The sequence below is a fragment of the Neofelis nebulosa genome, chromosome 15, assembly GCF_028018385.1.
Source record: "Neofelis nebulosa isolate mNeoNeb1 chromosome 15, mNeoNeb1.pri, whole genome shotgun sequence".
Taxonomy (NCBI): domain Eukaryota; kingdom Metazoa; phylum Chordata; class Mammalia; order Carnivora; family Felidae; genus Neofelis; species Neofelis nebulosa.
Genome location: NC_080796.1, coordinates 18,184,703 through 18,210,787, shown reverse-complemented (window position 1 = coordinate 18,210,787; position 26,085 = coordinate 18,184,703). Strand labels below are relative to the sequence as shown.

Sequence of the window (26,085 nt, the reverse complement as noted above, 5' to 3'; positions counted from 1 at the left end):
CATGTAGGCTCTTCCCAGGCGCTGACAAGTCCTGAGGGTCATGCCTGCGCAGCCAGTGAGGGCTCCCGTTCTCAACCAGCCTCCGCCAGGCTTCCTGGGAACTCCGTTATTTCCACCCCAAACTCGGTAGTGCAGCTGGAGACCATGACCCCAGCCCTAGGAGAACCAGGTTCAGCCACTCAGACCATCTAGATGTTTCACCCATGTACCACGTCGCCGCAAAAGAGCGGCCTGGCGAAGGGCAAGACAGACCTGCGTTCACAGTCTCAGTTTTCAGTGCTCGCTGGCTGTGTGACCTTGGGCAAGTCCTCGTTCTCTCCAGGACTCTTCCTTCGGTTGTAAAACTGGAGTGACACATCGTTGCAAGGATTAAATGGGAGCTGTGGGAAAATGCTAAGCACGGTGCCTGGTGCATAGCAAAAGCTATTAAGTGGGTAGCTTAATTATAATTAGCTGTTTCCATTTGACCTTGTCTCACCTTGAAGCTGTTGCTCTGACTTTGCCACCTTCCCACTCTGATATCCACCCCCTGCCAGGACGCCGAGTTCTCTCAGAAGGTCACCTTGACTAATTCCCTACTCTCCATGCCACCTTTCCCCTTGCTTTCCAATGTGCTTCCTGCTCGGTGACCTCCTCTAACTCAAGTAATGAGTAATTTGAGCACAGGGTGTCCCTCTGGGCTGTGCCGGACTGGGCTTTTGTTCCCAGGCCCCTTCTGTGAAGGGTGCTGTAGCAGCAGGCTGAAAGCGGAACCTGGTGTCATTCCCTGGAGGGAGGGGTGCCTCTGGCAGGTGGAGTGTGTGGCTGGGCAGGAGGTGGGGGTGGGAGGTGTGGGCAGGGGGAACTAAGAAAGCTGTTCAGTGCATGCCTACGGAAGCCTGATGTTTCTCTGCAGAGACTAGAAGAAGAAGGAACTCCTCGGCTCACTTGATGATAAATTTTTCTTGAGTTTATTTATTATCGAGGGACAGAGAGACGCAGAGCGTGAGCAGGGGAGGGGCAGAGAGAGGGGGAGACACAGAATCCGAAGCAGGCTGCAGGCTCCAGGCTCCGAGCTGTCAGCACAGAGCCCGACGCGGGGCTCGAACTCACAAACCGCGAGATCATGACCTGAGCCGAAGTTGGGACACTTAACCGACAGAGCCACCCAGGCGCCCCTCCTCAGCTCGCTTGAAAGGCTCAGGGCAAGGAGAACCAGTTTTCCGTCTGTTTTTCTAGGGAAGAGCAGTGGCTCTAGAGGATGTGGTTAGTTGGGCCCGAGGCTGGTGCTGGGCATTGGGGTGGGCAGAGGGGCAGGAGAGAGGCACGGCAGCGGAGAGAACAAGAGGTTAGGGAGGATGCCAGGTTCTGACTCAGGAAGCAGCCAGGTGCAGTTGTGACTGAAATAGAATCTCCCCTGGGGCCCAGACAGGACCCCAGCGGGAGCGCAGGACAGGGCAGTCCTGTTTGTAGGCTGGGAGAAGAGGCAGGCCAGCTCAACCCCTGGCCATCGGCTACGTCTGCTCAAGATCAGAGAGGCTACAATGGAGGTTCACCTGCCTGCAAAAGAGCGGGGGCCGGGCTGCATGAGGGCGAGCCAGCCCCGAAAGGCAGACGCCCCCTCCCAAGCCGTGGGCTCTCGAACCCCCCCCCCGGGGGGGAGGGCAAACACAACGCCCTCGGCTGTGCAGAGGGCTCCGAAGGCTGAGCCCCCGATCCCCGCGTTGCCACACGTGCTCCCGCACAGCAGGGCTCTGCTCAGCCAGCCCTGGAGTATTTTAAGTACCGAGTGGAGGGGGCTGAGGGTATGTGTTGCATGGTGACTCATCCTGGCAGCAGGAACCGTGTGCAGTGTGGAGGAAAATGGCTCAATGGCAGGCTGTGTTTGCAGTGGAAAGCAGCCGGGATATGCGCCGTTCTGCAACCGAGGCCAGGGAGGCCAGGGAGGGCGCCGGGACCCGCCGCCGGACCCCACCGGTCCCGGTGGCAGAATGTGGGTGACGCCTGGGGGGTGCCCACCAGGGGTCTGGGCTGAGCGCCCTAACCAGCCATCGGGGAAGTCTGAGCGCTGCACACGGTGTCCTTCTGCGCTTCACAATGGCCCCTGCCTGTTTGATAGAAAAATAAGTCATTCTCTGGAATGGTTCTGCTTTCTTGGAAGGCCCCTCAATGGGGATGTGCAGAAATATCCCTCTTGTTCACTTAAGGCCATCCTGGGGGCGCCCGGGTGGCTCAGTGGGTTAAGCGTCCGACTTCGGCTCAGGTCACGATCTCACGGTTTCTGAGTTCGGGCCCCGCGTCGGGCTCTGCGCTGACAGCTCGAGCCCGGAGCCTGCTTCGGATTCTGTGTCTCCCTTGCTCTCTGCCCCTCCCCCCACTCATGCTCTGTCTCTCGAACATAAATAATCATTGAAAACAAAAATACAAAACAAGAGAATAAAGTCATTCTGGCACTTTCCTGTTTCACTGGGTCCAGAATGGAATTCTTGTTCTGGGTGAGGACACAGCCAGACAATAAGGAAAAAGCTTCTTTGTTTTTTGTTTTGTTCTGTTTTGTTTTGTTTTGTTTTTAGCAAGGCCCACTTGCACCTGCCAGGAGTGGCAGGGACAGGTTACCTTGTTTGCCACCGTGGTCACCAGGCCCTGATGGGCGGAGTTCCGGAAGCTGCTTTCTGTTACACCATATTCCTAACTTGAAAGTCGGGCAGCATGCTGGGATCTCTCTCCACTACTCCCATCCTTTACCAAGTATTACATGGTGTATGGAGGTGACCGGAGTGGAGAGAAGAGGATGCACAGAGAATGAGTTTTGTTTTGCTTGTTCTAGCAGGACCACAGAAGTGTAGGGTTTCTGTGAGCATCCGGGACACGGGAGGTGGTAGGACTGAAGGCCAGCCGGGCCGCAGTCTCTTGTCATCACTTTCAGAACCAGCCTGTCTGTTCCTCTGTACTTCCCCAGTGGGGGGTGGGGGGGGTGGGGGGGGTAAGAGGTTGAATTTTCTTTCTCCTTGAAAAAAAATGTCTGGTACCAACCAGTGCATGCTCTAAGCTTTTGAAAATAAAATTTCTTTCCAGAATTTTCCATCCGCATTAAAGGTGACAAGTGGGCACTCCTCGGAGAGGCTCAGCTCAGGGGGGTGGGGGGGTGGGGGGGGAGAGGTCCCATTACAGCCTTCTCCTGTCAGAGAGGCATGGTCTTCTTGGCCTTGGGACAGATGTAGATGAGATGAAAATCTGGGGACGTTTTATGATCCCTTTCTTGCTGGACAACTTGAAGTCTTCCGGAGATGAGAGGGAGGACCCATTTTAACATCTGCTGAGTTTTCAGCTTCTTTGTGCAGCCTTAGTTGAGGGCCTGGAGATCATGAGTAGTCACTGTGGATAAGCTCGTTGTATAGAGTGCTCCAATACTGTCCGGGGTCCTCTGGTCTAAACCCCCATCTCCTAGGACAAGGCCGACTAGCCTCTAGTTGAACAGCATAGCCACACCGGCCGTGGACCCCCTGCCCTATGGCAGCACATTCGGCTCTTGGGAAACCCTGAGCTAAGAGAGAGCTCCTGTCACTTCGGTACCGTCCTGGCTGTCCCCTTGGGAGAGCACGGCACAGATCTGGTGCGTGTGCGGTGTGCACAAGCTACACGTATTGCAAACATCTCTGCTGCTTCCTTGTTTTTACCTTTCAGGCCATAAAACCCCCAGTCTCTCTGGTCCTGTAGGAGATTTTTTTCTAACGCCCTCCCCGTACTGGCTCCCTTCCTCTGCACAGTTTTCCATTTGTTGATGTCCTATTGTCAAGCAAGTGCCCTGGCCCCTCAAGACCGAGTCCAGTGGAGATAATTTTTATGTGCGATCTGGATAGTGTCATTTTTATCAATTGCAGTCCTCCTAACACTATGGTTTTCTTGAACCCCGAAGCCAGATAAATGTTGTAGAAAACGCTTCCGCATTTGCAATAAACAAACAAACAAACAAACAGACAAACAAAGACACCTCCCTCCCCCTAAAATCTAGCTCCAGGAACATTGATGCACATGAAGTGATCAGACAAGGGGGACGCTGGTCCCTGGACCCCAGGGCAAAATGCTGCAGACACTGACCTTGACGGGACGGATGCCGATCTTTATTCTGGTGCTCGCCCATCCCAGCGACTCGCTGGTCAACACTCTACATGCCGCTTCTTCCTTCTCTGCACCCCTGACTTGTGCACCTGCCCCTGATGCCCAGCTTTGGCCTGCGTGCAAGTCAGCTGGCTGAGGCTTTTGTGGTCCTTCACTGTTCACGGTCTCACCGCTCCCATCCCGTTGCCAACGGGCAATGGTTCGCTTTGCCTTCCATCTCCATCCAGGCCCAGAGAGTCAGGTTGGCACTGATCCTGTTTTCACAGGTCAGAGGTTGTCGGGAAGCCTCAGGACCGACCCCCTTGGCCCAGGTTCCTCCCTCCAGCGTGGCTGGGATACGAACATGGAGGAAGTCGTGCCAGTTAAAATGGCTGTCAAGCTGTTGGCTGGCAAGAGACGGACAGACACACACTCAGACAGGCGGGAAGACAGGCAGGCAAAGAAACCCGTAGAATGAAGAGCCTTACACGCCCTACAAACTTGGCCAGCTTTTCTTTCTGCGGCACTGTACCCTTCCACCTCATTCTAGAAATATTACATTTCAACGTGGCGAGTTTGCAGCCCTTGAGCCCCAGGGAAGAAAGGAAAAAAAGGCTGTTCTGCATTTATTTTACGTGAAGGAGGAGCTGGGAGGTGGGAAAATGCAAGAAGGAAGGAAGGAAGCAAGGAGGGAAGGAAAGGAGGAAAGAAGGGTGAAAAGAAAAAGGTACATAAAGTAGATCACAGCTTATACTCTCCTCGACACTGAGTAATGAAAGGAGTTTATTAAGCAAATGAGGGGATTCCTTTAAGCAAACCGGCTGTTTGTAGTATCCGTATCCTAGCTAGCTAAGGGCACCTTTTGGGGGGGGGGGGTTTAATAAGTGACAACAGTCTTTCGTACCTATAATCTCCACGGCATTGCACCTAGCAAGGGTGCTTGGAGGGCAGGCCCCTTTAGTGAAATTTAGGGCATGCATCCTGTACAGGGTGGCCTCCTGGAACGACACGGAGGAATGGAATGGAATGGAATGGAATGGAATGGAATGGAATGGAATGGAATGACACGAGCCACCAGGGTCTTCAGATTCCTGGTTCTCAATATCATTGCTCTACCTTTCCTCACAGTGACGCCACCAAGGACATACATGAGCGGAATGGGGGGGGGGGGACCAGGGTCGCTGAGCTCCGGCTTCCACAAGAGCTCTCGCTCCGTGTAAACGTTCTGGCGTGATGCTAGAAGCAACGCTCATGCGTAATAACTCCATTTATCAAATGGGGTTTGACTGACTCTAAGTCAGACTCTCTGCCAGGTACTTGATATGGATTATCTCTGGTTTGTTTGGGTTCTACTTTATGTTACCTTTTTAACAACATACTTGAGGTAGGTCCTTGTCATGGTTGATTTGACGCGTCTGATTGGGCTAAGGGATGCCCCGATAGTTGGTAAAACGTGGTTCTGGACACGTCTGGGAGGGGGTCCCTGGAAGGGGCTAGCATTTGAATCCGGAGACTGAGTAAAGAGGAAAGCTCTCATCAGTGTGGCCGGGTGTCATCCAATCTACCGGGGACAATTCACTGAATAGAACAAAAGGGCAGAGGAAGGACACAAGGGCAAATTCTCTTGCTCTCTCTGCCTGAGCTGAGACATCTGTCTTCTTCTGCCCTCGGACACTGGCCCTCCTACTTCTTGGGCTTTCAGACTAGACCAGGATGTACACCATCAACCTCCTGATTCCCAGTCCTTGGACTAAATTCTACTACTGGCTTTCCTGGGTCTCCAGCCTGCAGGTGGCAGACCATGGGACTTCTTGGTGTCCATAATGGTGTGATAATTCCTGTAATAAAGCTCCTCTTTTCTATTTATCTGTAGCTATCTACCTGCCTATCTATCTAATCCTATTGGTTCTGTTTCTCTGAAGAACCTAACACAGTCTTATTATTGTTACCTTCGTTTTACGACTGAAGAAACTACATAACATACAGATTAAGGCTGGCAAAGAAGGAAGGCCGCATTCAGATTCAGGCAGCCTGGCTCCAGAGCCCAGGCTCAACACCACCAGACCGGTCTCTTTAGATTTTTTTTTTTAATGTTTTATTTTATCTAGGGAGACACAGAATCTGAAACAGGCTCCAGGCTCTGAGCTGTCAGCACAGGGCCTGATGCAGGGCTCGAACTCACAGACTGCAAGATCATGACCTGAGCCGAAGCCGGATGCTCAACCGACTGAGCCACCCAGGCGCCCCAGGCTTCTTGAGAGGGAAGACGCAGGCACATAGAAAATACTAGAAGAGCTCCTGGTATCTAATGGGTGCAATTGTGTAAAGGCTCTTTGTTTTATATGTTAAAAGCTTCCCGGGATGATGTAAGTCTTCACTGGGCCACAATTTAAAGGAGCCTGTCCGTGGTTTCATGTATTTATCCATCAATCACTCATTGATTGCCCATTGTGTGTATATTGTGTGTATCCATTGTCTTAGGACCTGAAGGGATTACAAAAGACCTAGGAACGAAGGGCAAGACTCACGGGAGTGAGTGAACAACAATGCAAGGTGATGAATGATTGCGTTTCACAATGGATACCACGTGTCACGATACAGTGAGAATTTAGCAAGGAGAGTGAGCCCTTCTGGAGGGGGCGGGCCCTGAACAAGATGTCAATAGCCCCACGTAAAGGAGCAAAGCGGAAGGAACATTTGTTTGCTGCATATGGGCTCACTTTGCTGGTCCCCAGAGAGCCGATGTGGTCAAGCAGCTTCTTCTCCCCCGAGGGGACAGCCTGATCCTTGCCCAGGGTACTAGGAGAGCGCAGGGCGCAGGATCCAACCTCTGCGGAGAGTGGGGAGGGCTTCCTGGAGGCGGTGACTGCGGGACAGAGGAGTTAACAGAGGATGAAAGCAAGGGGAGGGCTGGGCAGGTAAGGGAGCTCATGCAAAGGCCGAGAAGGGTGGGCTTCAGTTAGTCAGGGCAGGTTGAGGGAGCACCTTTGATTGTGATAAAGACATTTTCATAGAGAAACGATTCACCTGAAAGGTACAGGGTCTCACCAGCTCTTTCCAAAGAGGGAACTAGACTGAAGCAGATCACAACTCCTCAGAGAGCTGTGACGTCATCCCAAACACCCCCATGTTCGTACCCGGGGGATAAAACCAGAGCTCCCCCCAGCTGCTTCTCCACCGCTGACTCCCCAGGGGGAACAGGATGCCCAGACCCCAAGCTGCTGAGTGTGGGTTTGCAAACTCCTCCCCGGTGTAATCTGAGAGGGTCCCTCGTCCCTGAAGCTTAGGGCAGCCAGAGAGGGGAGAAAAAGGCAGCCCCTCCTGTCGGGAGGTGGCAGTTGTAATCAGCAAGAGAGCTTATATGTGAGGCTTGTGTTGGGCGGCAAGATGGGTCGATCCCACACCCGCCCGCCAAAGTCTCTCTAGGAGCCTTGGCTGAGTGTTCAGTCACATACGCTGGGCAGGTGTCCTCAACAACACGTCACTCTCTCCAGGCTGTGTCCTCGCAGCCGCCTCTGGGAACAGGACAGGCAAGTGGAACCCACATTCCAAGGACAGGGGAGGGAGTGAGGGGTCCTCCAGTGCTGGGGCGCTGCTCACAGGTCACATCTTCTCAGTGACCTCCTCCAGCACCGCAGCCAGAAGACTGCGCCAACATAACGGCGAGGCGCCTTTGCCTTAGAAAAGAGCATCCTTCCTCCCCTGTGCCTCTCCCAGGGCTTCTGCATAAAGTTTGCTTAAGAGAATTTGGCCCAAACGTACAGAGAACAGATTGGGGGTCGCTGGGGGCAGGGATGGGCTAGATTGGCGACAGGCATTAAGGAGGGCACTTGTTGGGTTGAGCGCTGGGCGTCAGATGTAAGTGAGAAGTCACTGGGTTCTACTCATGAAACCAATACCACACTGTATGCATGTATGTATGTATGTATTTAAATAAGTAGGTAAAAATTTAAGAAAAAGAGAGAGAATTTGGCCCAATCCAGAAAGTGGCCTCTCTTTACCTACGCGGCAAGTTTTCAAATGAGATCAGATTTAGACTGAAGAAAGCCGGACCACGGTCTCGTAGAATATTCGACACCTACTGATACTCTCGTGTTTGTAGCTTTCACACACATCTGGACGTGGGAGGGAAGGAAGAGCCCTTACATGGAGGTGATTATTCTCCCCCACCGGAGCACAGGGCGGCAGGGGTGGAGGGAGAGGGGTTTCTGCCCCCACCTCTCCGGTTGGAAGCTGAGCACTGGTCCCACCACACACGCGCCATTTTCTACTTCTTGATTTGTCCTAAGTCTCCTTCAGCGCAACAGCTTAACTGCAAGCTGGTTAAATATCTTTTTTTGGAATTTGCTTGGGGCCCTACCCTTCATGTTCTCAGGGCCGTGGAGAAATGGGCCACCAGGTTCCAAAAGAGCACTCTACAGAGCTCTAAGACACAACCTGCTGGTAAGATGAAAACTCTTCATCCCAATGATAATTTCCTTTCCTGGCGGGGTGGGCATGGGGGTTGGGTGAAGCCGAGTGTGTCTGGTCTTAGAAACTCTCGGGTTTGTGGGAGACCCCGGAAGGTGTTTTCTGGATGAGGAAGTGCGCGACCAGCCGGGGAAAATGGCTGGCGAGCCTGTGGCCCAGGTGGCTTCAGACGGAAGCCTAGGGTCCCCAGCCCACGTTCATTTCCCATCTTATGATCCATCCTGGGTTGACCCGAAGAAGCAGCCACACGTGAAAATGGAGAATATTGTTGCCTGCCTTTGAAGGACCCCGAGAAGAAATTGCACTGCGATCTCCCATGAAAAAAGAAAAAAAGGAAAGAAAGAAGAATCTCCGTGATGGTTTTATCAGTTAACCTTCGCATTGGCTGTAACAGAAACCCTAAATTCACAATGGCTTCCACAACATAGGATTCGTTTCCGTTTTACTTCAGAGTCCCGAGGACAATGCCTTTCTCCCATGTGCCCTCAGGGAGCCAGGCCCCTTCCACGTCACCATTTTTCCATCCTCCCTATGTGGCCCTGGCTGTCATGGCCCGAAGGCAATGCCTAGGACACCAGTCATCCCAGTCAGGCTGGAAGAAAACTAAAAAGAAGAGGCAAGGCATAAATGCCAACTGCCCTTTATGGAAACATCCGTCCTAGAAACCGTCTGCCCTCATCTCGTTGGTCAGAACTTGGCCTGAAGTCAACACTTGGCTATAAGGGAAACTGAGAAATATAGCCTTTATTTTGGGCACTATGTGCCCAGCTGAAAGTTAGAGGGTCTATCCCTCTCTGCCATAATGATGCAGGGAAATTTGACACACATATTGATTCCTTGTTCCGCGTTACTATTGTCCAGGCCCGTTCTCAAAACACAAAAGCATGAGAGGGGTCCCCTTATCTAACATTTCATTGTCCCCTGAGAGCATCGGATTCCTTCCCTTTGTGGTAAGAAAGGCAAGTCATGGGGAAAGGAGACCATCAGAAAAGTCCAGCCCAACCGGGGTCAGAGAAGTTGGCTCTGGAAGGAGCAGGGGAACACCACGGCCACAATCTGTGGCTTTGCCTTGCTGACAGGGACTGGTTCTGCTGATACCCTGCCCACCACCTTCCTCTGCTTCCTGTGGCAACAGTGGACTCAATCTTGGCCAGCCTCTCTGGGGGCTTGCGGGATTTAGACAGCTGTTGCCTTATCTTAGTATGGACTGTGGTGGCACAGGGTGTGATTTGCCCAGGCTGGCACGCCAGCTGCCCGGCTAGTTTTAACTGGTCTTAGAGTAGCTCACATTTCGTTGTGAGCAAGGGCTGCTTTGCGCGCATCAGTCATTCCTCAATTTCATCAGCCTTCCAGAAGGATGGAACCTTAGAGTTTGGAAGTGTGACTGAGGTTGGCCAACACGGGACTATATGCTGAGCCCACTGGGTAGCTTCTGGAAGGTCCTCAGACTCTCCCAGCTCCCTTTCTGGCCACAAGGTCTTTATATGTACTATTCCTTCTGCGTCTGGAATGTTCATCCCTCCCCTCTTGGCCAGATGACCCACTGAGCCTTCAGAAGAAGACTTCCCTGGTGTCCGGGACTTGTGAGGTTATTTATTTAGACTTTAATTTCATGAGACCAGGCTTTGTCCTCCATGGTGTGCCCTGTACCTAGCACAGTGATGGGTGCATAGTACACACTCAATAAATTTAGCAGAGCTGTGAAGCACACCCCCACCCCCCCGCACCCCCGCCAGCACATTTGCCTCTAACGCGAATACAACTGCACAGAATTTCACAGTATGTTGACCGTGAACCCTCTGCATCGGATTTGTCTGGTCAGGTCCTTTTAAGTGCAACTTTTTGGGATTTATCCCAGCCCTACTCAATCATTTTCTGGATAGGGCCCAAGAAGATACATGTGAACAAGCTTCCCGGGGAATTGCTAAGCACCAAAATGTTTGAGGAGCCCCACCATAGGGTGTGTGAGAAGTCTGGGGAGACAGCACAGCAGGAGTGTTATAAAGACCCCCAGGCACACAGGAATGCGCTTCTGGGGTAAGACCGTTGTATTCAAGAATGATCTCAGTAGGCTCAAATTTGGAGACGAGGCAGACAAGACAACTTTGCCCTTGGAAATGTGAAAACAGCCCAGACAATTGGGAGACAGCGGTTAATTGAGCTTCAGTAGTCCAGGTCAGGTGGAAATAAAACAAGGAGTGTCCACAATAGTACCTTTGCACAGAGGGCTTTACCAGGTACAGGGAGGCTTGATTGTCGGTGGTAACTTGCTATCTTTTTAAAAAAAAATTTTTTTTAACGTTTTATTTATTTTTGAGACAGGGAGAGACAGAACATGAACGGGGGAGGGTCAGAGAGAGAGGGAGACACAGAATCGGAAGCAGGCTCCAGGCTCTGAGCCATCAGCCCAGAGCCCGACGCAGGGCTCGAACTCACGAACGCTGAGATCGTGACCTGAGCCGAAGTCGGACGCTTAACCGACTGAGCCACCCAGGCGCCCCGGTAACTTGCTATCTTGATCCCCTTCCCCCAGCCCCCCAGCCCCCCAGCCCCAGGTGTAGTCGGCGACTTCACTTCCTGGCTGGGCCTTTGGAATCACGAGCTTGGGTCTGATTTCAAGCCTCCAAACTTAATAAGGCACATATCCCCCTATTAAAGATCTCCAAACCCGCGAGCCGATACACTTAAATCCTTGTTTTCTTTCTAAAAAACCTGGAAGTTGAACATCAGCCACACTGGAAGCTGAACATCAGCCACACTCGCTGAGACCTAAACATGCAATTCAACCAATGACGGGAAGGCCCTTCCAGCAAGAGTTCTACTGAGTAGGTTTTATTGCTCTTTCTTGCCCGTTCGTCCACTATTTTACTTCGCAGATTTCCTTTTCCTCTTTTAAATGTTCTTCTCCTCTCTCCACCCTTGACGGTAGGTTCATATAGTTTTTAAGGTTCGTAGATTCTTGGCCTTCCAAGGATTTGTTTCCTCTCATTGCCCCAGGACCCATGTCCTTTATAAAATATTTACCCCAGGTCTTGGATGATGACTGTCATTTCTCTTAAGAAAATTAATCAATATAGGGCAGCTAGTTGGCTCAGTTGGTCAAGTGACCGACTTGGGCTCAGGTCATGATCTCCTGGTCCACGAGTTCGAGCCCTGCATCAGGCTCTGTGCTGACAGCTTGGAGCCTGGAGCCTGCCTTGGATTCTGTGTCTCCCTCTCTTCCTGCCCCTCCCCCACTCGTGGTCTGTCTCTCTCTGTCTCTCAAAAATGAGTAAACGTTAAAAAATTCTAATCAATCAATCAATCATTATATTGTCTCACCAAATACCCAAATCCTACATATGCATTTTATTCGATTTTTAAAATCCCTTTTTAAAGGAATCTCTACACCCAACATGGGACTTGAACTCACAATCCTGAGATCAAGCGTTGCATGCTTGACCAACTGAGCCGGCCAGGTGCCCCCAAATCCTATATAGCAATAGCTCCAATACCAAGAAATAAAACAAACCTATGAAAACCCAGCACAAATTGGTACATGAGTTGAGATCATCAATAAAGACAAAAAGTTTAAACCATAAGACATATGACAAAAATTACTGTCCCAAAGAGGACCCCCAGTGTAGGAGCTGGAGGGCAGCCAGGGAGAAGTCGCTATGCTTGCATTATAAGCTCTTGAAAGCAGGGGCGCAGTCTTACCTCGATTTCTCTATTGTTCCCAGCCAGTGCCTGGCTCATAGAGGTTTCAAGAAATACTTATTGAATAACTTATTGGAGGAAGGAAAGGTCTCCAGTGTTCAGCAGGGACTTGCTAGTTAATGTCCGAGCCATTAGTACAGAGCCCGACGCAGGGGCTCAAACCCTTGAACCGTGAGATCATGACCTGAGCCAAAGTCGGACACCCAACCAACTGAACCCCCGGGCACACCCCAATGACATCTGTTTTACTGTCTTCGTGGGAGGTAGAGATAACGAATGTGAAGGGCTTAGAACAGAATAGAAATTCAGTAAGTGGTAACTTGCTCCCCTTGAACGTAAGCACCACGGGGGGGGGGGGGGGGGGGAGGGCTGGCATTTCTGTCTGCTTTGCCACTGCTGGCTCCTAGTGCCTGAAACAAAAGAAGCACTTAGTAACATTTGTTGAATAAAGGATGCATTTATTTACCTCCCAAGCCACTGACTGGAAAGGCATCCTTGTCTTCTGGGCGTTTTTTGTCTTTTGTTTTTGTTTTTGTCTGACACAGAGAGAGAGCAGGAGCAGAGAAGGGACAGAGGCAGAGGTAGAGAACCCCAAGAAGGCTCCGTGCTCAGTGTGGATCCCAAGGGGGGCTCCATCCCACCACCCTGGGATCTTGACCCGAGCAGAAACCAAGAGTCAGACGCTCAACCGACTGAGCCACCAAGGCACCCCCAGCCTTGTCTTTTGACATACGAAAATGATGGGGTGCTTCGTGTTTCTGGAAGCATCTAGCTTTAGGATTTTGTGACAGATACTAGGGACACTTGTATTCTTGCTATACAACGCGAGGGACAGCAGGTAGATACCATGTCCGACATGTAAATTCTCAGGCCCCACCACAGACCTGCAGGACGAGTTCTGGAGTGGGAGCCAGTAACCCGCGTGAACGAACCCTTCACAGATTGTGACACCCGCCGGAGCCCGAGGCCCGGAATCCCTGGGGTGTGCACGGCCCTCCTGGGCTGTGACCACCGATGAGCCGGCCACCTGATGCCTAAGAACAGTTGACTTGCTAGAAAGCCTCGCCCACTGGCGATTTTCGGGTACGACGCTAGTCCTCGGGTGGAGGACTTTCAGGAACCAAACTGAGCGGCAGGTCGTGAGTTCACGTGCTTATTCAGCTCCCTGGCCTCACTGGGGGACGTACTGCCCACACTGCTGTTTTCATCGTGATGCCCGTTAGGGATGCGTGTTTGCCCCCCCACCAAATTCATACGTTGAGGCCCTACCCGCCCCCCCCCCCCCCACCAGTGTGGTGGCATTAGCAGGTGGAGTCTCTGGGGGACGATTAGGGTTAGAGGAGGCCGTCAGGGTGAAGACACCTGCTCCCGTCCAGCCACGTGGAGACACAAGAGTGTAAGCCGGCAAGAGGCCCTCCCCAGTTCCCCACTACGCTGGTGCCCTCCTCTCGGATGTCCTGCCTCCAGGACGGGGAGCAGCTAAGTGGCTCTTGTGTCAGCCACCCGGTCCACGGGACTTTGTGATAGCAGCCCGAGCTGATTAGGACCGCATCCTCCCAGCCGGCCGTGGCAGAGCGGACCAGGGTGGCATGGACCCAGGGAAGCTCGGTCTGCAGGCCAGCCCTCAGCCCTCAGCTCTTGTGTTCACACGGATGCAAGCCGAGCCACTGTCAGAGACCCAAAAATAAAGTGGCTCAAAAAAGGAGCAGTGTTTCTTTCTCCTGTAGGAGCCTGGAGAGGAACGGTCCAGGCTGGCAAGGTGGTTCTGCTGCCTGGCGTTATCTAGGGACCCCCCCCCCCCCCCGTTCCTCCTGTGTCATTCTGGCATTCTCTGGACTGTTGTCCTTTGCCCGACTACGGCTGAGTCGACACCATGTCCACACTCCATCTTGCCGCAAGGAGAAAATCAGGACAGGTGGTTTGACTTTAAGAAGACGATGCCAGATTTATACATCTCACTTCCATTTATACCCGGCTCCCCACACTGTCATACCCAGCTGCGAGGCGGGCTGGGAACTGCAGCCGACAAGTGCACCATGGGCTCACACACAGCACAGAGGGCTGGAGGAGGAGGAGGAGGAGGAGGAGAAGGAGGAGGAGGGTGAAGGAGGGGGAGGAGGAGGGAGAGGGAGGAGGAAGGAGGAGGAGGAAGGAGGAGGTAGGAGAGGAAGAGGAAGAGAAGGAGGAAGAAGGAGAAGGAGGGTGAGGAGGAAGGAGGAGGAGGAGGAAGGAGGGGGAGGAGGAAGGAGAAGGAGGAGGAAGGAGGAGGAGGAGGAAGGAGGAGGAGGAGGAAGGAGGAGGAGGAAGGAGAGGGAGGAGGAAGGAGAGGGAGGAGGAAGGAGGGGGAGGAGGAAGGAGGGGGAGGAGGAAGGAGGGGGAGGAGGAAGGAGGGGGAGGAGGAAGGAGAAGGAGGAAGGAGGAGGCAGGAGGAGGAAGAGGAAGAGGAGGGAGGAGAAGGAGGAGGAAGGAGAAGGAGCAGGAGGGAGAAGGAGGAGGAGGAAAGAGAGGGAGGAGGAGAGAGAAGGAGGAGGAAGGGACAGCAGCCTCTGCCCCAGTCCTCGACAGCTTTCAGTTCCACTCCCTCCGGGGCCAGCTGCCCCATGCAGCCCCAGCCCTGGATTCCCGGGAAAGTTCTGTATCTTCAGATGAAAACCCCCTTCTCTTGAACTAGCTCGAGTGAGAAACCATTCTTTGTTACCAAAGGCTCCGGATTAGAACAGCGTACCTTAAATTCCCTGGTGAAGTACGTTGGAGGTAAGCGTAATGTGACCAGGGGTGGGCTCGGAGCAAGCACAGAACCCAGGCGTGGCCGCGCAGTTGTGACCACACCAACGGCCGTCCGGCGAGATGAGCTGGAACTGGCCCCGAGTGGGAGTCCTGAGCCATCCGGCACGGCCTTTGCTGCCTCCGTGCAGAGCCCCGAGCCCAGGCACGGCCGTGAAGTGTACTTACTGGGCTTTGGCGGCTTTCCGCGTCCTTCCGCATCTTTGCCCGTGGGATCTGGGCCGTCAGAATTCCTCATCCCGTGCGCGTTCCCCTGAGCTGTGCCGTGCACTTGACCGCGGGCTCCTCACGTGCGAACCTCCAGCGAGGGGGGACTTTTAGGCCCATTTGGCCGTTAGCCTTGGTTTATTAGGGGCTTTGACACCTGAGCGGGGTCCTGGCGCGCACAGCAGCATCTCTATCGTCATTTCAGGGTAGCCGTCTGGGGAGAGAATTCCCTCCCCCCCTTCCTTTAGTTTTCCTCCCTCATTTAGAATGGCTCATGGGTCTGCGACTAAGGGCTTTCGCTTCCTGGAAGAATACGTGGAACTTTTGGGTCTCTCCTCTCTCAACCTTGTTTCCTTCTTCTCCTGCCTTTAAGGGGACCGTTGGCCCCGCAGTGCACCTGCCTGGATCAAATAAAGCACCAGGAATGTATAGGGGTGTGTCCAGGGTGAGGGGAATCAGGAGAACCCTCAACGAGATTTCACACACTCCAAGGTGAATACTAAGTCAGTCTTAGACTCAACTGGCTCAACACCTGTCTTTCGTCGTAACTATCCTGGTTTTCCTGGCTCTGCCTTGGGGTCATTTGTCCTTCCACCCTTCCACGAGACGCAAGGGGAGGGGGGCATTACAGTCTGCGAACTTCCGTTCATGGCAGGCTTTATGAAAGGAATGGAGAGGGGAGGGGTGGGGGTAGGCTCAGCAGTAGACGAAGGGACAACATGTGCCAGGCACTGCTAGAAGCTTTTAGTCCTCGAAGACCCTGGACAGGAATTAATATTTCAACCCATGAGAAAAATCGAGGCTTCAAAAGATTAAGTCACTTGCCCAGATCACTGCTAACTGACAAACGGTGGAGGCAGAATCTGAAGATTTGTCTGTTTTAAAAAAAAAAAAAAATTTTTTTTTTTTACGTTTATTTATTTTTGGGAGACAGAGTGTGAGCGGGGGTGGAGCAGAGAGAGAGAGAAACACAGAATCGGAAGCAGGCTCCAGGCTCTGGGCTGTCAGCACGAGCCTGACATGGGGCTCAAACCCATGAGCCGTGAGATCATGACCCGAGCTGAAGTCAGATGCTCAACCGACTGAGCCACCCAGGTGCCCCAAGATTTGTCTGATATTTAAATCCTGTGCTCCAAATTGGCTTCACCACATTTACACCGCAGCTTCCATTAATAGTTTTCTGTTGGCAACGAGGAAAGGAGTGAGGCCCATTTTAATCGCACACTTTATTGGTGGACAGAGAGTGGGGGAGAATGGGAACCACGGAGAATGAACTCGGTCATTGATCTCGAGGAGCTATGTCCTGCCACAGCCTTATTAGACTCTGGGAGAATCCACTCTCTCTCCTGTGACTTAGTTTTACTGCCAGATTTAAAAAAAAAAAAAAAAAAAAAAAAAAAAAATATATATATATATATATATATATATATATATATATTCTTAGTGTTTGAAGGGCTCAGTCAACATCTAGGTGAATGACCATATAAAAACTCTAGCAGGTAGGAACACATATGAATATAAATGATAGATTTTGAATACCCCATTTGAAAGCATTCCACACAGAGCGATTAAAAAAATTTTTTTTTAATGTTTATTTATTTCTGAGCGAGAGAGAGAGAGAGAGAGAGACAGAGCATGAGTGGGGGGAGGAGCAGAGAGAGAGAGAGAGACAGAATCCGAAGCAGGTTCCAGGCTCTGAGCTGTCAGCACACAGCCGGATGCGGGGCTCGAACTCGTGAACTACGAGATCATGGCCTGAGCCGAAGTCGGATGCCCGACCGACTGAGCCACCCAGGCGCCCCTGTGCAGAGTGATTTTAATTTCGTGTTGCTTTTGCACTAGACTTAAGTTTCTTCAAGGTAGGCCCCTCGTCTTTGTCAAGGAATCCTCAGATGCTAGAACTGAAAGGGACTTTAGACATCGTAAAAATAATCTGTTTCCTAGACAGGGCCTAGCGCCTTGTCTCGTATTCAGCAGATTATTCAATAGCAGTTGAACAAATGGCGAATGTCTTTGTGTGCTTTGTAATCTGACCTCACCTCCGCCCCTGTGCACAAGGACACAAGAACACCCTGAACCTCTGAGCACCTTTTATGCAATCATTAATTGCTCCACGTGGAGTTTCACCGTTTTATGAGCTTTTTCCTCCTGAAATGACCTTCACGACAGCTTAGGTGTAGCTTACGAGACGGATCCAGCGTCCCCCAAGCAGCCTGCGGAACTCAGCCCCGATTCAGCCTCTCTCCGACTGCCTGAGGCCTGCCGCGATCACCAAAGCAGCACCTGGTTAACGCCGTGAACCTGGCTCTGCTTACTTCATCGGCCTGAGCTTCTCTGGCGGTGCCGGGGGCCGGATCGGTGACCCCACCGCCGCACCCCCCCCCACCCCCGGCTCGGTGGGTGGGCAACCCCGTGCAGTCACCGAGGTCAGCCGTGGCCCCCTTGAGATTCTTAGTAAGTTTCAGACGAGCCGCTCTGCACCTTCGGTTTGCAGCGGTCTCTGTAATGATGTAACTGCCCTGCTTGGCTCCCTGGGTCCACCCCTGCGGTTTCTCTCCCCCACAGAGAGCTCCCCGCTCCCCTGCTCAAAGGCAGGCTTACCCCCTGCCCCACCTCGGGAGGAATCTGAAATCTACCTGGCCTTTAGAACAAACTTGTAAATGCACTATTCAAAATAGTCTGCTTTCTTCGTGCACGTTGCCAAAGTACTGAAATGGAATGAACCCGGGTTAATCATTGACCGGGGCCAGCCACTAGTTTGTGGGTTCACATACTTATTTCTTTTGACCATCACCTCAGACCCACGAGGTAAGGGCTGCTATTCTGATTTTACACACGGGAGCCTTGAGGCTCAGGGCGTTTGGCGAGTGGCAGGGCCCAGGCACTGAATTCTTTGGTTGGTTTGACTGCAAAGCTCGTTCTGATTTCCTTGCGTTTGCTCATCTGAGGCCTGGAAAACCGCCCTCGAGCTCATAGCTTTGCCTCCAAACACTCCATGACCTTTCCCACGGCTTTCACTCCTTCCTTCTTGCACGGGACCTTTCGCAGTTGTTTGGTTAACAATTCGGTCGCGTTACTCTCCCATATCAGGCTTTGAGCTGTAGAGCAACTTTCCCAGGACCGCGCGTGAAGTCAGGACCGAAGTAACATCATTGCCTCACTGATGGGGGTGGGGGTGGGGTGGGGGGCAGAAAGCAAACGCCGGGACCTGGGTCCAAGCCAACACTTGTGGCATTTGTCGTACCCAGTGGCACGTCCAGCTGCGTCATAGAAGGTGGCGGCCACGTACTCGTCTTTCTTCACAAACCTCTGTCCAGACCCTGCTGTGTGCCAGGTACCGTACTAGGCCTTGCAAAGGCCATAATGAAAAAGGCATAGCTCCTGCTTTCCAGAAAGCCACAGACTGGCAGAAAGGCACTGACTCTTAACCTCAACGTTTTGCTAGCCATGGTTCTGAAGCTGAGGACTCAATCAGGACTCAGAGCAAATTAGGAAATGGATGTGATGTTATTTCTGAAGCTCATTGGAATTCCTGCTCGCCCGAACCTTGTTATCGATTAGTTGGTTGGGTGTCATCACCGGCATCCTTGGATTCATAGCTGACTCTGGCCAATTTTGCATGACCCTTTACCTTAGCAGATAGAAGTACCATTTTTCAAGATTGATATGAAAAAAAAAAAAAAAAAAACCCCAAACAAGTTCCGCCCTGGGTCCCCACCCCCTACCTGGCCGCAGCGCTTTGTAAAATCACTGATTGTTTTAACACCCTCGAGAAGCCAGCAGGGCAAGAAGGCCAGAAGTATGCCCGGCAAACACAGGAATGGAGCACAGCTCTCTGGGAGTGTTTCCACGGTAACAGTGATAACAGCTTATATTTATAGACCTTCTATCTCCAAGGAGCTCAAAGCACTTCAGACGCATTATCTTCTGCAGAAGAGAGAGAGAGAAGGACAGAGGGACGGAGAGAGGGAGGAAGGGAGAATGAGAGAAAGAAGGAGGAGGAGAAGGAAGGGAGAAAGGGAGGGAGAGAGGGAGGAAGGGAAGCAGGGAGGGAGGGAGAGCATGAGCAGGAGATGGCAGAGGAGGGACAGAAGGACCAGGCGTGCTATTATACGCATCTCACAGATGGCACAGAATGGGGGCCTCAGTGACCCAAGGTGGCATGGTAAGCCAGTGGCAAATGGTAGACTGGATGGACTGGAGGGGCTCCTGGAGCCCTCACTGCTGGCCTCGGGCAGATGTTAGGGCTGAGCTGCCGAGTCCTAGCATCTAGCTCTGCTCAGTGTCATCTGGGTGATCAGATAACTCCAGGGACGTCAAAGGCAGTTTGGCTCAACTATCGTTGACATGAAACACAAGGGACGATTCTTCTATGGAGATTTGAAGATAATGTTCAGGGCCCTCATAGCCACATAGTCACCAGACAATCCCAGACGGTATTCCCAGGAACGAGAGGCTTCGATGTTCTGATAACCTCAGACAAAAAGGACTGCACACACATATAGAGGGTCTATACCCATTGATGGAAGTGGTTCTTTAAAGCCATTTCACAGTGTCCCTAGGACTGTCGGAGGGAAAGCATCTCAAACCATCCGCCCTGAGACACACACCTGTTCCATTAGACGTGAAAGGTGGGGTAGATTTATTTGAAGGCTACAGCCTAGGAACTTGACAATGAGTTCTGTGAATCCCCGATCTGCCATTTTTTTTCTCTTTTTGGTGTTGTTTACAGAACACTTTGTGTGGGTAAAGCCACAGCCTCTGTAGAGGCGTAAACCCTGAGGTGGGTCACAGCGATCTCGAACTCCTTCATCCGGGAGTCATTTCTGTCCTCATTCCTTTTTAGTTGGAGTTTACCAACCCTGGTCCCGGTGTCTCACCCTCCTAGACCTTCTGTCCCTCTGCCCGCCGCCCACCAACCTCTTCACTCCCCATTTGGTCTTTAGAAAATAGGATCTATCTTCTCTTTTGCAAAGACCTGTGATCTGCAGAAGATTCAGCCAACACTTGGCAGCCCTGAGAGGTAAGGTCTATCCCGTGTGGGTCCTCAGGGTCCTTCCCGAACAATCATGCTGGTTCCTACATCGCTTCTTGTCCACCTTCACGGGCCTCAGGGGCCCCCCCCTGGGTTAAGGGGTTGTAGTTTGGTAACTCGAGTGGTTGAGCCTCAGGAAGGTTTAAAATGTTTGATTTACAGGGGTGTCTGGGTGGCCCTTCAGGCCCCTAGCTTTGTGCCATAGGCACTCGGTATTTGTAAATGAGTGACAGTTGTATGGCTTCACCCTCCTGCCCTCCCTCTGTCCTCACACCTTTTTCTTGGCTCCCTATTCGTCTTCCTTGAGGGTCCCGCGCGTCCTGGCCCCTCCGGCTGGTTGCCATGTAGCATTTTATCTTTCCCCGTCCCAGCCCTTAACCACACAGCAGGGCGTTTGCTTATGCTCACATGAGTTCCTAGACGTCTTCTGTCTAGTGTCTGTTGTATGTAGAAAACACTATTTTGAAGGTTTATGCTTTGGGTTAAAAATTAATATTCTACTTATTAAAGTTAAAATTAGAAAAATATAGTTTATTTTAGTTCAGCTTACAGATGTAATTATTTTATTTCTTAGTCTAACAGAGCTTAGCAATCATTCCTAAAGGGCCTACGAATAAAGTGCGGTAATTACCTCTTAACATGCTGAGCCGTCATTCCAAATTTTATGTACACATTCATATACGCATGTACATATATACAGCACACACACGTATATATCCATATCTATTTGAATTATCAGACAGTACTTTCCGGAGTACTTTCATACTTACATACATTTGAGCCCTTAAATTTATAAATGCAAGGTTGCAGAGTTGTCTTACATGTTCCAATAAATTTAGTAAGAATTCAACTTAAAATCGTAAAACTCTGTGTTCATTACTCAATTGTATTTTAAAGTGGCATTATGAGGCTACCCTTCTAATTTGCCCAATTCTCTTAAAAATTACAAATACACAAGACAGTAAATATATACGATTTTCTCTTTAACCTGGGCTATAAAATACTATGGTTTGGCTCTCTCGCGTCTTTCCAGGCTTCATTCTCAATCTTCCTGGTGTTAAGAAACACATACCTGGGGCACCTGGTGGGTCACCCGGGTCTGCCTCTGGATGTTGGCTCTGCACTTGACAGTGTGGAGCCTGCTTGGGATTCTCTCTCTCCCTCTCTCTCTGCCCCTCCCATAAATATTTAAAAAAAGAAGAAGAAGAAGGAGAAAGAAACACATATTCTATCTAAAGGAAGACATTTGCCACGCAGCTTACGAGCAGAGTTTTGGGCAGGACGTTGGTTTGCTCACCGTTGAAGGGACTTTTTGAACGGGTAGGAGTTGGAGACTTTCACACTAAAAAGGTGGCTCTCCCAGCTCCCCCGGCACTTTGTCTAATTCTTTGTGCCCTCCAGGAGGTCTGAAGCCCCTGTTCTTGTTGACTGGGTTTTGCCTTTCCTTGGAGCCTTAAAATTGGGAAATATATTCACAACACTAGATAGCTAAATACGGAAGAACTTAATACGAAAAATAAATAGATTTGATCTCAATGGGGTTCTCAGTTCCTTCACAGTCTCTGCGTCGTACCACCCTTAAGGTTATTCGTTTGATATCCTGTTGAACTTCGTTTGCCTTGTCCCAACTCTCGAGGTCATTCACCCCCCCCTCCCCGCCCCCCGGCTCCTTGCATCTTCCATTAGGTGGTGAGCTCTCTCAGGGTAGGACAAGCCGTGAGCCCAGAAGTCAGCACATTGGTCGGCACAGAGCAGACAAACGTTGTCATCTGACCCTCCGGCTACAGGCCAGCAGGGAGACACCTGTAGCCGAACCCAGGGGTGGTTATGGCCCATTGCACGGAGACAGACGGTGCGCTGTGGGCAAGGAGGTGTTAGAGAGGACTTAGGAGGGGCTTGGGCTGGCTCGTGTTGGGGTGATTTGGGGTGGGGCCTCGGGAAGCCGACTTTGCTGTGAATCGGATGCTGCCAGAGAGCAGAGATCACCGTGATGGGGAGGTTGGCCGGAGGAAGGCGAGAGGCGCGATCAGGACAGAAACGGCAGTCATTCCTGCTAGTCAGGAAGGCGATGTTGGCTCATTTGGGGGTTTCGACAATGCCCGCGTTCTTGTCTGTTCAGACACATCACAGAGCCCTCTTGTCTGGAACTCGCTTCATCGCCGTCACGGGGTGGCCTGTTCCGCTCTCGGGTGAAATTGTTTCTGTTCCACGGAAACGCCAAGACCTGGCCACGAGTGCCGGGCCAGCTGGCAGTGGCAGCAAGGGGTAGCCGTGGTAGGAGGCTGGCTCCCGTGTGGACTCTAGGACAACCCTAGGTGGCCGAAGGGCCAGATCCCATCCTCCTGCTCTGCCCTCGCTGGGCCTCGGGGCGTAGCTTATCAGGGGGGCCTCGGTTCCTGGTTCCTCTTCCTCCTCCTCTCACCATCTCTGTCGGTAACTGGTACCTTTCAGTGTAGCAACACTGTCCTTGGAGTCTGGAGAGCAAATCAGAGGTGCTCAGGGGCTCAAGGCCGGCTGGCCAGCGGGCGTTCCCTCCCCTCGCGCGGGCGCTCGCCTGTCCTCCTCCAGCCCAGACCTTCCACCCTGGCTGTTGGAGTCAGTCAAGCTGGCACGGACCAGGCTCTCAGCCCCCTGCGGCTTACTTGCCAAAAATATTTCTGCAACTGGAATGCAATTTGGAAAATGTCTTACAAACAGAGTATCTTGGAGAATATTTTAACTTCCCTGATCAAGGTATGATGCACTACTCTTCCGGATAATATAGCTCTCCCAGTGCTTAGAGATGGAGATCCTGGTTCACCCCTGTCCCTGACATCACCCCGGTCCCTTCAGTTGGACGCCTTTCAAACAGAATTTGACGGGATCCCAAACATAACACGCTTCAAGTGCAGAGAGATGCTTAAGAGCCTGGCTCAGAGAACTTTGACTAGGAGGGAAAGAAAAGTCCAGAGACGAGTCTGTCCCACTATCCTACTCTCACTAGCCATGCAGAATCACTTTGATAAAGGCAACTTTTGGAGAACTACTCAAACATTTAGAAGATAAGAGTATACATATTTATATGCATATAAATATATATGTAAGGCTCACATACCCACACGTATACAACATATATAATATATAACATATATATCATATATAACACATATATCGTATAGATCATGTATATATGATACACACATATCATACGATATATATACATCTTCTTCCTCATTTCACTGATGCTGTGATTGTGTTAGCAATAACGATGACCTTCCTTTGCAAATGCTTATTAAACCGACAGAATGAAGAAGGCCTTGATTACTCCTTGGTTTTTAAATTAAATTGCAGGGTATCTTTAATCAATCAACCCTACCAATGAACCAACAAGTGCCTTTCCTGAGAGGAACTGTCAAATGAACAAGTAAATGGCTGGAAGTGGACAATAGGCAAAATGTAGTGGTTTATTTATTGTTGATGGACACTGACCTCTTTATAGACTTCAGTTTTAGCTTTTATGAATATGTCAAGGGCAAAGTACAGAATCCAAGTATGCAATAAGATCCTTGTGTAATGGGGCATTCACTGCTCTGAGAGCGGAGAGACCTGAATTCTAGTATCAACTTAGTTGTTAAATGTTGACCTTAAGCAAACAAAAATGCCTGGATCTCGGATTTTGTAAAATCAGAGGAATTACACTAACAGGTTTAGTAGGTTGCTTACATCTTAAATATTCCAGATTTTACAGGGATACATGCGTTTAGTCAATTATTTAATACAGGAAGCTCACAAGAAATAATAGCTCTTATCATTAGTGCATGCTGCCACCAGGTGAGGGTAATGTTTTGCCCATAAGATGGTGTGCTCCAAATTGTAGGCTTTTGCCATACCTGTGTTGTATCTGGGCATGCCGTATCTATATCCTATCTGAAACATATGTAATACTCTCACCTTTTGCCTCCTTTAAAACAAATATTTGTTTAAACATTAAGCTTAGCCATTATCACGTACTTGCTGGCCCACGTCTTGGTCTGCTCATGGTCTGATTTTATCTATCGCCTATAAATGCTTCTTGGCCTGGAAGCTTGGGCTGGGCTCCTGGTAGGGATAATATAGTACATATCTGGGCCACTAAGATCCTGAAAAAGAAAAACAAAACAAAAACCTTGTCCAACCAGAAAAAAAGTCATTTCCCTATTTCTCCTCAGGACGGGGGGAAAACAAAAATGGCTGGATCTCAGTTTTTGTAAAATTAGGGGAATTACACTAACAGGTTTAGTAGGTTGCTTACATCTTAAATATTCCAGATTTTACAGGGATACATGCATTTAGTCAGTTATTTAATACAGGAAGCTCACAAGAAATAATAACTCTTATCATTAGTGCATGCTGCTACCAGGTGAGGGTAATGTTTTGCCCATAAGATTGCCCATAAGATTTATGCTTTGCATAAAGATCCTAGATATTAACAGCTTAATTATATGCCTACTGAAAATGTAAACATTATAGCAGGCATTTCTGATAAAGAAATTTTAGGTCGTTTTCTTGGTGAGCATCTTTTACTTTAAAAACCTGCGTAGGAAGTGAACTATTTTAACAATAGCCTACCTGAAAAGACTTGCTTATTTTTATTATTGGGTACTGTATGGTAAATAAAACAAAAACACAAATTCACAGGGTTTTTCAAACTCTTTTATACTAAGAGTTTCAGGAAAGAAGGCCCTTCTCATGAGCTTGGTTTCGGTGCCCAAAGCTTAATCCCGTGACCTTCAGTAGCAAGATCATACCCACAACATGTGGCAGCTGGAGACAAAGAAGGAAGGACATTAGGAAACATTCGGAGGACAGAATGTCTGGCATTAAAACCTCCCATTAGCACCAGAGCCTGCCTTCGGCACACAGATCTATTCTGTTGATTTTGGCAGTGCGTCTACCTTGTCATGCCAATGAAGTTAACTGAGGTTGAAAATTGATTGATGACACAACGCAGTTCTGTCTGTCTCTCCTTTCCCTTGGTCTGCGATTTGGCTTAGTTGAATGTGGCAGAACCCCCTCTTTCCGTCCCCGTGTTCTTCCTCCTCTCTGGGTCAGGACCCGGGTAGCCCCTTCCTGTGGGAGAGGCAGGCTGCCTCAGGAAATCGTCTTTCCTGGCCTCCTCCTACCTCTACAGGCACTTGATGCCTGTTTAAGGAAAATTTAGCTGCTATGTACTCTGCGAAGTGTATTCAATGGTGTTCTGTCTACAGACGTATGTGTGCCTAGTTAATCCATTTAGGCAGGAAAAAAAATAACATGACTCTAGCTAAAATAGTCTCAGCAACATGAGAAATGCTTTAGCACCTGTTCCACAGCTCACCGGGCATCCTTCTGACCTTGCAGAAGCTTGGATGCATCCTTCTGACCTTGCAGAAGCTTCTGGACCTTGCCGCCGAAGAGGTGTGCCCCCGGGAATTGTGGATGGAAAAGAGACTGGAGGGGCGAGAGTGCCTGCGAGGTCTCAATCTGAAAGGACAGGAAGGGGAAGGAAGGAGCTACTTGGAAACTACAGGCTGTTAGATCTGCAGAGCTCTCTGGTGCTTTCTAGTAGAACCTCCTCATATTGTAGGCAAAGAGGCACAGTCCCCAAAGGGTAGTCGTCTGCCCAAAGACACGTGGCTGATTCAGTGACAAAGCCAGCTTGGAATCCCGGGTTTCCTGACTCCTGGTCTGGTAGTGTTTTCCTTACACCACACTGTCTGTTTTACTTGTGAGAGCTACTGGCGCTTCTGGGAGACAACGGACTCTAATCGCAACCTCACCGCTGATGTTGGACATGACTTTGGGTGAGTCACTCT

General features: G+C 50.6%; 1 long non-coding RNA gene across 3 annotated transcripts in view; it reads left to right on the top strand.

Moving 5' to 3' along the window:
• Positions 1-17,611: 17,611 nt before the first annotated feature.
• LOC131495405 (uncharacterized) overlaps positions 17,612-26,085 on the top strand; it is a 45,203-nt gene continuing 36,729 nt past the window's right edge. Inside the window, exon 1 of one of the 3 annotated variants that reach the window (XR_009253930.1) lies at positions 17,612-17,691. This is a non-coding gene — a long non-coding RNA (uncharacterized LOC131495405). Of the gene's footprint in view, positions 17,692-17,991; positions 18,046-26,085 lie in introns of those variants that run through there. The other 2 variants (XR_009253931.1, XR_009253928.1) reach the window with 2 other exon arrangements.